At 37.8% G+C, this 14,849-nt stretch overlaps 1 non-coding gene and 1 pseudogene across 1 annotated transcript; both read left to right on the top strand.

Annotated features, from left to right (window-relative positions):
- Nucleotides 1–2,498: 2,498 nt before the first annotated feature.
- LOC131025970 (expansin-A13-like) lies at nt 2,499–4,494 on the top strand (annotated as a pseudogene).
- A 4,544-nt stretch (nt 4,495–9,038) lies between these two features.
- On the top strand, nt 9,039–9,110 carry TRNAM-CAU (transfer RNA methionine (anticodon CAU)). Its single transcript has one exon. It is a non-coding gene; the product is annotated as a tRNA-Met (tRNA).
- The last annotated feature ends 5,739 nt before the right edge of the window (nt 9,111–14,849 follow it).

Genomic DNA, 14,849 nt, shown 5'->3' with positions numbered 1-14,849 from the left:
TACAAATGACACTACAAGATTTCAAATGACACTAGAAATTTTCAAATGACACTATAACATTTCAAATGACACTACTTCGACATACAAATGACGCTTTAACATTTCGAATAACACTACTCTGATATACAAATGACACTGTAAGATTTCAAATGACACTTTAACATTTCAAATGACACTACTCCGACATACAAATTAAACTTTAACATTTCAAATGATACTACAAGATTTCAAATGACACTTTAACACTTCAATTGACACTACTAGATTTCAAATGACACAATAAAATTTAAAGCGACACTATTTTTCTTAGTAAACGACACTTTTAATATATCTAAAAATGATACTCTCTCCGTCCCATAAGAGTGTATCACATTTTTCATTTTCGTCCGTCCCATAAGAGTGTATCACTTCTATTTTGGGACATGGCCCCCACTTTCTCATTTTAACCACAATCAGTCATTTCTACATAAACCCACAATCAATTCAACCATAACCACTCATTTCCACTTAACACATTATCTACCAACTTTTTCTTAAAATCTGCGCCATCCCATATGTGATACACTCTTAAGGGACGGAGGTAGTACTATTTTTCTTAGTAAATTACACTTTTAATATTATTTTAATTTTAATTTTGTTTGATAAGTATTGTTTGCTAAGAACATCAAATGACACTACTCCGATATACAAATGACAATATAAGGGTATGCAGGAATGAAATGGGAATGGAATAGTGATTCCTGCGTCCATTCCCAATTCTATGGCTGGTACAGTCTTTGTGATGGGAATCACCATTCCCGATGGAATGCTTATTCCCATGCATATGGAATTAGCCATTCATCCCCTCCCCCATGGTATTATGTATTCTCACGGATATGATATTACTCAAAAATAAAATTTATTTATTTTTAATTAAATAATAATAATAATAATTGTAAAAAAATAGAATAATTTTAATAATAATAAAAGATTATTAATAATATAATATAATAAATAATAAAATGTAACAAATAATAATTAAAAATTATAAAATAATGATAAATAATAATAATAATAATAATAATTAATATTATTATTATTGTGAGATTACTCAAAAATAAAAAAATATTTATTTTAAATTAAATAATAATAATAATTATTATAAAAAATAAAAAAATTGTAATAATAAATAATAGTAGTTATTATTATTATTATTATATAATAAAATGTAACAAATAATAAGTATAAATTATATATAATAATAATATATTATTATTATTATTAGAGCTGGCAAAACGGGTCCGACCCGACGGGCCCGCCCGTGTTTAGGGCTGGGCTGGGCTGTACAAAATGAAGGCCCAAAAAAATCCGGGCCTAAAAAGTCCGCCCAATCAGCCCGCCGGGCTGATCGAGCCCTGGGGCTAAAAAGCCCGGGGTTTTCGGGCCAAAAAGCCCGCCCGGTTAAATTTTTAAATTTTATTTTTATTAATTTAATTTTAATTAAATATTCTATTTTAAATTTTATTAACCTAATTTTATTTGCTGCTCTCTTCCTCAAAGAGTCAGACGTGATTCATGTGAAAGTGAAATCACTGCTGAATAGATTTAAGGCTTATGGGAAATCTTCAATCTGGAGTCGAGCGCCTTATGGGAAATCCACTTGCTGAATAGATTTAGGCTTACTCATTTTTTATGTTTAATCAAATATGTTTAATTAAACATATAGTATGCTGAATAGATTTAGGCTTTCTACTCATTTTTTATGTTTAATCAAATATGTTTAATTAAACATATAGTATATGAGTATATGTTTAAGAGGTCTGAACTCTAAAGTATATGTTTAATAATTAATATAACATATAGATTTAGGCTTACTACTCATCTGAACTCTGAATTGTCGTTATAGTTCTATTTTGTCTAGTTATTTAGATTTATTTTAATTTTTTGTAAAAATAAAAATAGAATTTAGTGGGAAAAAAAATTATTGGATGGGTTTGGCCCGACCGCCCGGTAGCCCGGTCGAGGCTGGGCTGGACCTGAAAATTAGCAGCCCGGTCGATTTCGGGCCGGGCCAGCCCAGCCTGGTAAATCTCAAAAGTCCGCTGGGCTGGGCAGGGCCGGCCCGACCCGCCCGTTTTGCCAGCTCTAATTATTATTATTGTGTTAATTTTATTTCATTCCTTGTAAATACCAACTATGGGAATACTACATTTCATTCAATTCCATTTTCATTGTCATTCCATTCCCTTCTAATTTCATTCCTGCATACCAGCCATCACCTAAGATTTCAAATGACACTTTAATATTTTGAATGAGGCTACAACATTTCAAATGACACTTTAACATTTCAAATATATTTAGATACACAATAATAATACAAATAAAGTTTAATAATTTCCTCATTCCCCAAAATTAGAAACTTTAACTTTTTCCAACTTGAAAAAACGGAAAAAAGTCAATCCCACTATCTCCACTCACCCACCCCGCCACCGCATCTCTGCTCTCCACCATCGCTCAAAATGTGCCTCATCATCCTCTCCCTCGCGCTCTCACTCTCGTCGACGCTCCTTATCAGCTCCCGCTACTTCCCCTCCACCCTCTCCGCCGCCTCGCATTTCGACTGGAAGCCTGCTCGCGCGACCTACTACGCGGCCATGGACCCCATGGACCCCGTCGGTGGCACATGCGGCTACGGTGACCTCGTAAAAGGTGGCTACGGCAAGGCCACTGAAGGAACCATATTTTGATATATGATCCACGTGCACGTGACCCATTCCGGATGCCAAACGAATACATACAAAAACCACAAGTGCCTATTGCAAGAGATCGGAACTTACTTGCAAATCCGGCGATGAGAGACTCCAGTGTTGATCTTCCAACTTGTTCCCACGGTAAGACTTCACGTTGGGTGGCAACGACCTTGAAGTCTCCTCCAACAAAGTTGGCGTCTGCTCTCTCTCTCTCAAATCTTCTCTCACGTGTGTATAATTAATTAATTAGGTTTAGGGTTGTCTTATTACTTATACTAGGTATTAGACATACCTAAATAATAAGCCCAAAACATAATTAAATTAGACCAAGCCCAAAAGCTTAAGAGAGGAGATGGGGCGCCTACTTAAGGAGTTAAACCTTTATTGGGTCAAGCGGGGATCTACTAGCTTGAATAAAGTTAGGCCTCCCAGTGCTCAATTTTCTTATTCAGCCCAGAATAAAATCGAGACACAAGTATTAATTTATTCCACTAGAAAATTAATATTGATTTACTTCTTTACTCTTTAGGTGAGTCGGGGCTAGCATTAGACTTAATTAATCCCCGTGTTTAAGATATCCAATATCCATTAATTAATTAATTCCTCTAATGATCAATTAATTAATTAATTAGTCGTTTAATTATAAACGACATCTTGAGTGCTACCACTTAAACTTATTATCGTATCAGAACTAATTCCATCTGCAGGGTTTAATACGATAAACTTATTAAGTTCCTCAAGAGGATATTATCATCCTGTTATTAGCAGGACACGGATCCTTATTGCGATATAATCGCATGTCAAATAATAATTGCTATCACCCAAAGTATCGAGTATATTGAGTTTCAAGAGAACTCTCACCCATGATAAATCAAAGCAATAGTCAATATATTATTTACACCGATTAATCCAACTAAGGTTAAGACTATTTAAGTCGCCGAGATCTTGATTCTTAATTAGTAAGAATATAAGAATTCATCTCACTGTGATCCTGTTCAATACACGAAGGTACTAGCATAAATAAATAGCCAAGACAAACTATTTATCCATTTATCCTACAATCTAAACCAGCAACTCGTCCATAGTTGCCTCGATTGTGAACTCAATTTATATCTCAACTTTTTCCAATTATATGATCTTCTCTAATCTACAACACACCATATAATCTATAGTATGAGATAAGTTGGACTATAATATGATTATGCAATAACACTATTTCAGATAGAAGAATCACAGTGAACAAATGAACCAATGTATACAAGCATAAAGTCTTGCTTTCAGTATACAACCCTTCAGCCACTGCCGCCCTCAGCACCGTCTTCTTTGAGAAAGGCCAGATCTGCAGCGCCTGCTTCGAAATTCAATGCGTTGAGGACCTCCAGTGATGCATCCCCAACACTTCCATCATCGTCACTGCCACCAACTTTTGTGCCCCCAACTTCGGCGGCAAGTGCAATCCCCTAACTCGCACTTCCTCCTCCTCATCGAGGCCTTCGAGAAGATCGCCATCTGGAAGGCCTCTAAAATGCCGGTCCAGTACCGGCGGATACGCTGCCAGAAAAAGAGCGGCGTGAGGTTCACAATCGGCGGCACCAAGATATTTCTATCGGTGCTAATTAGTAATGTCGCCGGCGTCGGAGACCTCTCGACCGTGAAAATCAAGGGTTCGCAGACAGGGTGGCTGCCGATGGGGCGGAATTGGGGCCAGAATTGGTATTTGAATGCGGATTTGATGAAATGTGTTAACCGAGAGAGAGAGATTTGAGAGAAGGGAGGAAAAAAATAGATTTTTTTTATTTTTTCATTTTTGTGGGTTCGAGTAAGAGGATTTGGGCAGGGTACAACCCTAGTGTATGGTACACCCGGATGTCTAGAAAATTTTGTGTTTTATTAAAATCTGTGCCCACCAAAAATGTTATACTTTTGGTGGCCGGAGAGAGTATAATACACTACAAATCATGGAGATAAACATAGATTCTATTCTTGTTAAGGAATACTAGTGTGTAACCCGTCGAAATTCGACGGGTAATTATTTTATATTATTATTTAAATTATATGATATTATTTTTATATAAGCAATTATTTATATATAAATTGTAACACCCCGCCCATTTATATTAAGTTTAGAATTTATATTTAATTTAGAGTAGGATGATTTACGCCGGAAAAATGAAAAATGATTTATTTTAATTCCAACAATTTTTATTTCAAAAACTTTTTATAAAATTTAGTCTTTTGATTTTTGTGCATTGCATAAATTGAATTATATGAATAGGTGATTATTCTATATGATTAATATTTATTTGTATATGATTTAATTAAAGTTTATGTTAGACTTTAATTATTTAAATGTGTTGGGCTTTGACAAATATTTATTTGGGCCTTAGTTTTTTTTTGATTGAAATGATATTCTATAAATACCAAAGCCCAAAAGCCCAAACCAACCTCCTCCTTTGCACCACAGCCAAGTACAGCACGCATGTTGCTGCTTGTGCTTCACCCATGCCTCTACAATTCAGCTACCCTATTCATACTTCAACCATGCCTCTACAATTGCTACACTATTCACCAGCCCATGCTGCTGCACTACTCATCAATCTATTCAACTGTTAACTCATTTTTTCTTTAAATGATCTTTCTTCATTCACAATCATCTTTACCCAGCTGCAAGAACTCATACGGTAAAGCTCTCTCTCCTCAACTCATTTTCCCCTCAATCATGTGAACTCAAACTCAAAAATTTGCTCTGCATACTATTTCCTTGCAGAACCAGCAACACCACAGAACAAATCAAGAAAAGGTTCTACCTTTATACCCCTCTCTCAATCACTTTCATTAACACAACATGATTCATAAACAAAGAATTCGATAGCTATGTTGTCTTTAAAATTTCAAGTATAAGAAATAGCTATACACATGAACTGTTATTACATATGCCTTAATTGGAACAAGATTTATAATTTGGAAAAAGATTCGAACTTGATTCTTGTGTTGAACTTGAGCCTTGATTGTTGACTGTTGAATATTGAGTGTATGCTTGCTGTGGTGAGAGTCGAGTAAGGGGAGAGGGGGCAGGCGGCGGTCAGCGGTGGCTCCGAGCTGCTGTCTGGCCGGAGCACGTAGAGAGAGAGAGAATGAAGTCGAGGGTGCGTGTGTTCTGTTGGCTGGGTCGGAGCTCGGCGGCGGTGGCAGTGGCCTGGCAGCTGCTTTCTGTCGAAGCCAGAGAGGGAGAGAGAGAGATGGGGCGGAGGCGGCGTCGTGTGTGGCGTCGTCGCTGCCGGAAATTGAAGCTAGGGCGCAGTCGATCTAGATTTTGGGGATCTAGGGTGGAGGCGGTGGTGGCCGGCTCTTCGCTGCTGCTGCTGCCGTCGACTGCCGGAGTCGAGAGAGGGGAGGTGGCTGTCGTGGTTTAGAGATCTAGGGCTTTTCAGAGGGGGGGAAAAGGCAGGAGGCGACGTCAATTTGTGTGGGAGTGTGAGATGTCGTGAGAGAGGGAGACAGAAGGAGATGGAGGTCAGGGGCGGCGGCGGCGGCGGTCGGAGGCCGGCTGCTGTCGTCCGCCGGAAGAGGGAAAATGGGGGAGCTGGGCGGCTGTGTGGTGTGAGTGTGTGCGTGTGTTTCTGAATGTGTGTGTGCGTGTGATTAAAATGAGGAAGGGAGGAAGGGATTTAGGGCTAGGATGTTGGGCCTACCTTATTTTCTTTGGGTTTGGGCCTGATTTATTTATTAAGTCTTGGGCCTGTTTTTTTTTTTTTTTAAGTGATGGGCTGCATTTTATTTTATTTGAGCTGCGAATTTTTCAAATAAAATATGGGCTTCCATTTAATTGTTGGACTTGTTTAATTGATTTATTAATTTGACTCTTTATTTGAGTTTAATTAATTTTTTTTTTAAAGAATAGTTTGCATAATAATATTATTTGTATTATGTGCATATGTCAAATGTATTTACTTAGTTATGTGATTTAAAAGCATGAAAGAAATTTGCATTGAAATATTTTGCAAATAAAATCATTTCGATTAAATTAGTTTTACTTATAAGTTCAATTATTTAAGTAAAATCGAGTAAGGATATTGTTGGTGTCCTTGACTCAAGAATTTAGTTTTCAAATATTTATTAAATTTTGAAAACCCGGCTAAGTGAATCATAGGATGATAAGCACTACACCATGACTTAAGATTAGATTCAGGAGACCTATTAAGATTGTAGATTTCTTGTAGGCTTTGTGGATCGTGAGGATTAGCACTGCTATACCGATTCAGAGTTAAGAATAAACGACAGGCATTGCCTAATCAGGTGGGCTTATTTTCCAAATGTATGATTTAGCTATTGAGCTTAAATGTTTCAATGAAATGAAAACTGTTTATCCGATAAAATATTTTGTACACTCTGCTCTGTTTAAGGCTCGCATAAGTTAATCGATCGAGGTTCTCTCTTGACCTAACACGTTATTTGAGAATTGTGTACACCTATTAGCTGACTCGGTGGGTTGATCTCCATTCGAGCACTAATCATGTATGAGGCGTTATAAGGGTGCTCGACGGGATGTGTTCCGGAGCATTTGGTCCCAAATGGGAACTTGGCTGGGTTACGCCCTCAGTTCAAGTAAGCAGGAGTAATGGATCCGTCGGTGGCTAAAAGGTCCGGGATCACAGCGAATAACGGAAAGGGAGTGTGACAATTGCGCGCAATACAATAAAATGTTTTAACATGCTTAGAAGTTATTTCAATTTAAAACCTTCTAAGTCATGTCAAGTATAATTGGATAAACTGCTCTTATGATTATGAAATGTTTATAAAAATGCTAGCCCACTAAGTGCATTAGTACTTAGCCCAAAATTACTTTCAAATGTTTTCAGGTTGATTGGTCGGTGCTGACGGGGCAGAGCTGAGGCTAGGGTTCAACTCCGTATTTTGTCTTCCGCTGTTGCACTAGCTTTTATTTGTCTTTTGTTTCTCCAACTTAAGACTTTTATGTTAAATTCCGAATTATGTTTTATCGAGCTTAAACTCTCAACTTCTAGCTCTATGTTATTTAACGTTGGTTATCGGAAGCATGAAACCGAACTTGTGATCATAAGGCTTAGAATGTTGTTGATTGATTAGTATCACCTGAGTTTTGTCTTTCTTCACTCAAAGGGTGTTCCCCGACTTTTATCCCATTATTTGAATCCCACAAGGTTCTTTCCTTGTTTATTTCTATGATTTTAGTCGCACCTCGATTATATTTTATTCGTTCAAGAATTGGGGTGTGACATAAATTATTTTTAAATTTATTTAATTTGAGGTAATATAATTAAAATTATATTAATCTGAACCATATTTTTTGATTAAATGTTAACTTTTTATTAGAATAATAAATACTCCCTCCGTCCCCAAAATAAGTTCCTCTTTGTCAGTGGTCAGAAAATCAGTTTTGAAAAAAAAAAAAATTGGGTGGGGGGTGGGGCAGGGGTGGGGTGGCGAAAATACCAGATTTATTAAAATGAAATGCATTTTTTGTATAATTTAATGCATTTTTATGTAAAATCTTTATGCACTTTTGTTTGATTTTATATGCATGTGAAACATGACTATTTTGGGGGGTGGTAATGGGGAGGGTTGGGGGGTGGTGCGGGGTGGGGTGGTGAAAATACCAAAACTGTAAAAATCAAATGCATTTTTCTGTTCAAAGTTATGCATTTCATGTGAAAACTTTATGCATCTTCGTGTGAAACTATATGCATCTAAAATATATCTATTTTGAGAAAATATAAAAAAAAATATTTTTTTTAATTATTAAATCCAAAAATTACATTCCAATTTTACCCCTCTCCAGATTTTGCCTTGAAATACCTTGCCACGTGGCACCATCTTGATGCGCCACATGTCATAAATGTGTGGTCTAGATTTAGATCTACGGATCTATTATAAGCTTGGATACTACCGGAACCCAACCCTATATATATATATACATCTACAATTAATTATATTTATTAAGATTAATGAATCTTTATATGGAAGAATAATAATTAATTAATTAATTAATGATGAAAAATATATATGGTAAGTTTTTGAAATGGAGCAATTCTAAACATGCCATGTAAGTTAAGGCTTAATGGTATCATAAAGAAGATGTTCGATTATAACTTGCTCAGGAAAATTGCAATACAATATAGAATTTACACAACATACATATTTTTCTTAAATAAAACATAAAGTATTACACGAAAAAAATATTATTATTCGTATACACACAATTTGTATTTAAACACATTGATTTTCTGATGTATTGGTTATATACGCATTTGTTGTATATGTATTCAACAAATCAGAGTGGCGCAGCGGAAGCGTGGTGGGCCCATAACCCACAGGTCCCAGGATCGAAACCTGGCTCTGATAAATGAGTAGCTTCCAACTGATTTATGATTTTGTTAGCTTTTTACTGAATTTTGATTTTCCTATTTAAAAAAAGTTACCCATAGTTTAGCATTACCCATTTATAGTTTAGCAACATTTTGTTTTTTACTGATTAAAAAAAATAAAAATTAGTTATTTTTTATTGAATTTTGATTTTCCTATTTAAAAAAAGTTACCCATAGTTTAGCATTACCCATTTATAGTTTAGCAACATTTTGTTTTTTACTGATTAAAAAAAATAAAAATTAGTTATTTTTTATTGAATTTTGATTTTCCTATTTAAAAAAAGTTACCCATAGTTTAGCATTACCCATTTATAGTTTAGCAACATTTTGTTTTTTACTGATTAAAAAAAATAAAAATTAGTTATTTTGTTTTTTACTGATTTTACACATTACCCATTTATAGCTTAGCTGTTCATGTTAGATGCAACATTTCACATGTGCCAATGTTTAAACAGAGAAATTATCAGAAGTAGATAAATAATTATTTAATTAATTAGGAAATACTATCACATTTCAGACAATTAGTGTTATTTTTTTTGATCAATAAAAAATTCATTAAAAAACTGGGGTGGTACTAGGAGTACCAAAAACATCAAACAAGTGGTGCGAACTCGTTAGAGCACCACAAAGTAAAAGAAACATTGAACTCGACAACATGGAAGATTTTGTTCCAACTCCAAAGCCTCCCTTTGACCTCATTAACAAGATTGGACACCTCCCAATTCTTATTCTCAAACCTACTCTCATTCCTATACTTCCAGATCAGCCAAACAGTCCCAATCCAAAGAGCTTTAAGGAAGTTCTTGTTTCTTTTACCTCTTCCTCCTCCAATGAAAGATATGAAATGATCTTCGACTTTTTGTGGTTTAGCCGTTTCCATTCCAATCCATTGATTGATTTTGTCCCACACGCGATCGACTTTCGGACAATGGAGAAAAGAATGTTCAGCTGTTTCCTCCCTCCACACACATGCATTGCACCACTGTTCTTCGGCTGGGATGAGGACATTCCTTTTGAGAAGGTTTTCGCAGGTTGGCAGCCTGTTACAAATGCTTCTCCAAGCTGTCACTCTGGCTTTGTGAGGAGCCGGTGCCGTCCACATTTGGGCACTAGCTACAATGTGTCTCCCAAAATGATCACCTTCCGCCTTTGCGCACTCCTCATAGGCCGCTTTAGTCGAGAAGTTCCCCCCCGCTGCGTTCTTCCAGCTCCAGCCGTCCATAAGTTCTAGGCAAGGAGAAATTGCCCCAATGACTGACCTCAAATTTTCCTCCATCTCCTTCTCCCTCTCCCTCAGCTCCCTTCGCCACTTGAGATCCCACACCCATCCTTCCTCCGTCCATTTCCCAGCCTCCTGCACATTACCATCTTTAAAGAGACTAAGATTAAAAAGTCTAGGGAAGAGGATCTTGAGGTGGCTGTTCCCCACCCACGTCTCACCCCAAAAACTGACCTCTCTACCATTCCCCATAATCCTTTGAATATTGCCACTAAACCACTTTTCTTCCTCCCTCCCTGCTCTCCCAACAATTTTCGACCACCATCCCTTCATCCCGCCCCTTTTCTCCACCCTCCACTCTCCTCCCACCCCTCTTGACAAATCCCCGTACAAGGATTTAATCACCCTGACCCACAGCGCCTCCCTCTCGACCAAGTACCTCCACACCCATTTAAACACCAAGACCTTGTTAAACCATTCAATGTTTCGAAAGCCCAATCCCCCTTGAAGCTTGTCGACACACATGTCTTTCCATTTGAACCAAGCAATAGACCTAGACACGCCACTTCCCCCCCACAAAAATTTTCCAAAAACGGAGTTGAGGTCGTGAATTACCGATTTAGGAATGAAGGAAAAAGACAATTGAAACACTGGGATGGCTTGAAGGACCGACTTCACAAGAACGATACGCCCTGCCAAAGAAAGAGATTTCTTCTTCCAACCTCTGATTTTCCTCAACACTTTTTCCACGACGCAACTCCATTCCACACTGCTATTCATCCGTCCCCCAACCTTGATACCGAGATAATTGAAAGGAAGAGATCCCTCCTTACAGTTGAGATAACCTGCCCACCTCCTTAAACACGCATTCTCGACACCAACTGCCATCAAGTTGCTCTTGTCGAAGTTGATTTTGAGCCCTGAAAGGAATTGGAAGAGAAGAAGGATCCTTTTAATAAAAGTCACATTCCCCTCGTTAGCTGCCAACAGGAAGATTGTGTCATCTGCATATTGAAGATGCGACACAGAAATTTTATCCATCCCCAGAACAGCCGGAGCCACGAGCTGGAGATCAGTAGCTCTCTCCATCAGGGCATTTAACCCTTCGGCGATGACTAAAAAGAGGAAAGGGGACAACGGATCCCCCTGCCTAAGACCTCGTTCCATTTTGAAGACACCTGTGGATGATCCGTTCACCAGCACGCTGCCTGACGCCGAATCAAGGCATCCCTTCACCCAATTCCGCCATTTCTGATCGAAGTTCATACGACCGAATAAAGCATCAAGAAAATCCCATTGAACGGAGTCGTAAGCTTTAGCAAAATCGATCTTGAAGAAAATACGACCAATCTTCTTTTTCTTTGCTTCCGCAATTGCTTCGTTGAGAATAACCACTCCATCAAGAATGAACCGACCTTTGATAAAAGCGCACTGTTTGTCCGAGATAATAGACCCCATCGCCATTTTCAGCCTCCCTGCAAGGATTTTTGCAATAATTTTGTATAAGCTATTGATCAGGGAGATCGGTCGGAACTCATCCAGCTTCTCTGCCCCTTCCTTCTTCGGAATAAGTACAATGAACGAAGTATTGCTTCCTTTGGGGATCCTCCCGTTCTCGAAAAACTCTTTCAAAACTTGGAGAAGATCATCCTTTACTGTCGACCATGCATTCTTCCAGAAGGAGAACGTGAACCCATCTGGACCCGGACTCTTGTCGCCACCACAGCTCCACACCGCCTCCTTGATCTCCTCCAAATCGAACTCCCTACACAGCCAGTTGCGCTCCTCATCGGAGAGTTTTTTCTTGAGGAAATCATTGGGGAGGTTTGGCAGATTCCGTGTCCTTTTTTTGAAGAAGACTTCGAAGTGTTCCCGGACTTTGGATTTGACCTCCCCTGGATTAGACACCCACTGATTTCCAAAGTATAATCCCAAGATTTCATTCTTTTTCCTTCTCCCAAGAATCGCTCGGTGATAGAATCCCGTGTTAAGATCACCGCTTTTGAGCCACCGAACCTTGGCTTGCTGTTGCAAGACCCTTTGTTTGTCTTTCAGCTGTAGGAAAATATTCGCTTGGATTTCATTTCTTCGAATGATTTCAGACTCCTCAATTCCATGCTCTTCATCTTTCTGGTCAAGAGCTTGCAATTCAATCTTCAAAACCTGTATCCTTTCATCAATATTCCCAAAAGTGGATTTATTCCATTCTTTCAGTTCCGTTTTCAGTTTCTTCAATTTTTCACTGACCACGAAGCATCTCCATCCCGTCATTCCGTTCGCCGTCCACACTTTCCTAACCTGTTGTTCAAACTCCGGATGTGTCCCCCACACATTGAGGAATCTGAAAGGCCTTGGTCCCCAATCTTCTACTTTTGACACCAAAACAATAGGGCAATGATCCGAAATGGTGCGCTGCAGACCACGTCCCCTCGACCCCTCCCATTGACGCAGCCACGCGTCGTTAACCAGAAACCTATCCAGTTTACTTTTACACATCCCATTCGGCTTATACCATGTAAATTTGCGCCCTTGGGATCTGATTTCTGTAAGGCCGCTATCACCGATAAAGCTGTCGAAGGTTCTTGCATCTGCTGCCCCATAAGAATCCCCACTTCCGACTCTTTCTTCCCGCTTCCGCACTGCGTTAAAATCCCCCATCACACAGACACCGCGATCGGCATTTTGTTCCACTATATTTTTTATAACATCCCAAAGTCTAGATTTCTCTTCCGAACCAATTGGTGCATAGACATTAATGATGCAGCACACAACATCATCTTGAACCCATTTTCCATTCACCACCACAGCCCCGCTGACGTCCCATTTGCTAGAAGCTTGGAAAACGTTTTTATTCCAAGCACTAACCAAACCACCAGACCGCCCTTCAGAATTCCGAACCACAAGATCAAAATTATCAATACCCCACCAAGAGTTACACACCGAGGAATCAAACTCAGTCATTTTTGTTTCTTGAAGGCAACAAAAGTCAATCTTTTGCATTTTGACAATCTCACTAACATCTTTCTGTTTCCCAATACTCCCAAGGCCCCGAATGTTATATGATAGAAAATTCATGGACACTTACTTGGTTTACTCCCAGCTTCTGTCCTCACGCTGCCTTCCTCTTGGCCCTCAATTTGCGCTGCCATCTCCTGATCTGTAAGTTGGCTTGAAAGCCCCAAAGTTTTCCCTAATTTCCAAATTTCCAAACTTTCGGTTTCCAGATCCGCAATGAAGTTTCTCCATCCGTTATTTTCTCCCTGTATTTGGCACACCTTCTTCGATTTCTTGCTCTGTTTCTTTTTGTTATTTTCGAGAGCTTTACCAACGGTTTCTTTCTCGGTGATTTCCTGAAGAAAAAGGCTTCTTTCCTCATCTTCTGACTGTAGTGTTATAACTAGAGTTCTAACAGAAAGTTGAAGGCTTGAAGCTCAAGACCAAATCAAAGGTTCCATGCCTCAGATAAAACCACAAAATCCTAACTTCTCAATATGCCAAGCTTCAGTTTTTTAACATCCTGAATTGTTTTATGCATTTCTAAAGTTTTTGATTTTGGTTTTTGATACATTTTATAAATTATTACTATTAACACCATTTTTTAATTTGTATCAAATAAATACATTCTATACATATGACAACGTTATTTTGACAATAATAATCATACAACGTCGCTCTGTGGGTCATATGTGGCAACTACACGTCAAACATAATGTCAATGTGGCAAAACTTCAAGCTATGTTATTATTGTGGTCATTATAAAAATTTAAGCTTGTCTATTTTTCTACAAATTAAAAAATTATTATGTTATAACTACAGTAATTTATAAACGAAAAACAGATCTCATATGTCTAGCTCGGTTCAACTTTAGAACAAGTACTCAATGTTATGACTCATTTTAATTATTGATTTGAACAGAGTTAATTTTATGAGGTGCACTATATATCTCTAAAGTGTGGGAAGCACTTACGTGAGCGCCGGCTTATTGCGCGCAGTATGTGAGCGCGGGTCTGGGTCGGGTCGGACCCGAGATCCGGCTCCAATTTATATTTAAAAAAAAAAATTGCAATGACTTTATTACTAATTTTATAAAATGTGAATGAAATTATTAACAATTGAGGAGGTAGCGCAGTGGTTTGGGCGGCTGGGCCTATGTGTAGGCATTGGGTTGTGGGTTCGAATCCCAGCTCCCCTACACATTATTTTTAATATTTTCATTCTTTGTTTTGAAGTGTTTTTTACTAATAAAAATAGTGTCAATGTTATAGTATTTTTAAAGTGTTTTTTATTAACAAAAATAGTGTCAATGTTATAGTGTAATTTCTTTTCGACAAACATGATTTTTAATATTTTTATTCTTTGTGTTTAAAGTATTTTTTACATATTAATGGTGTCATTTACCAAGAAAAATAGTATCATTTAGATATATTAAAAGTGTCCTTTAGATATAAATATAGTGTCTTCTTCTTTTTTCTTTTTCGTTTCAATTTTTTAATTATT

This window comes from Salvia miltiorrhiza, chromosome 5 (genome assembly GCF_028751815.1).
Source record: "Salvia miltiorrhiza cultivar Shanhuang (shh) chromosome 5, IMPLAD_Smil_shh, whole genome shotgun sequence".
NCBI classification, from domain to species: domain Eukaryota; kingdom Viridiplantae; phylum Streptophyta; class Magnoliopsida; order Lamiales; family Lamiaceae; genus Salvia; species Salvia miltiorrhiza.
Note: the sequence above shows the minus strand (reverse complement) of the source record. Positions and strands in the feature narration are given on the sequence as shown.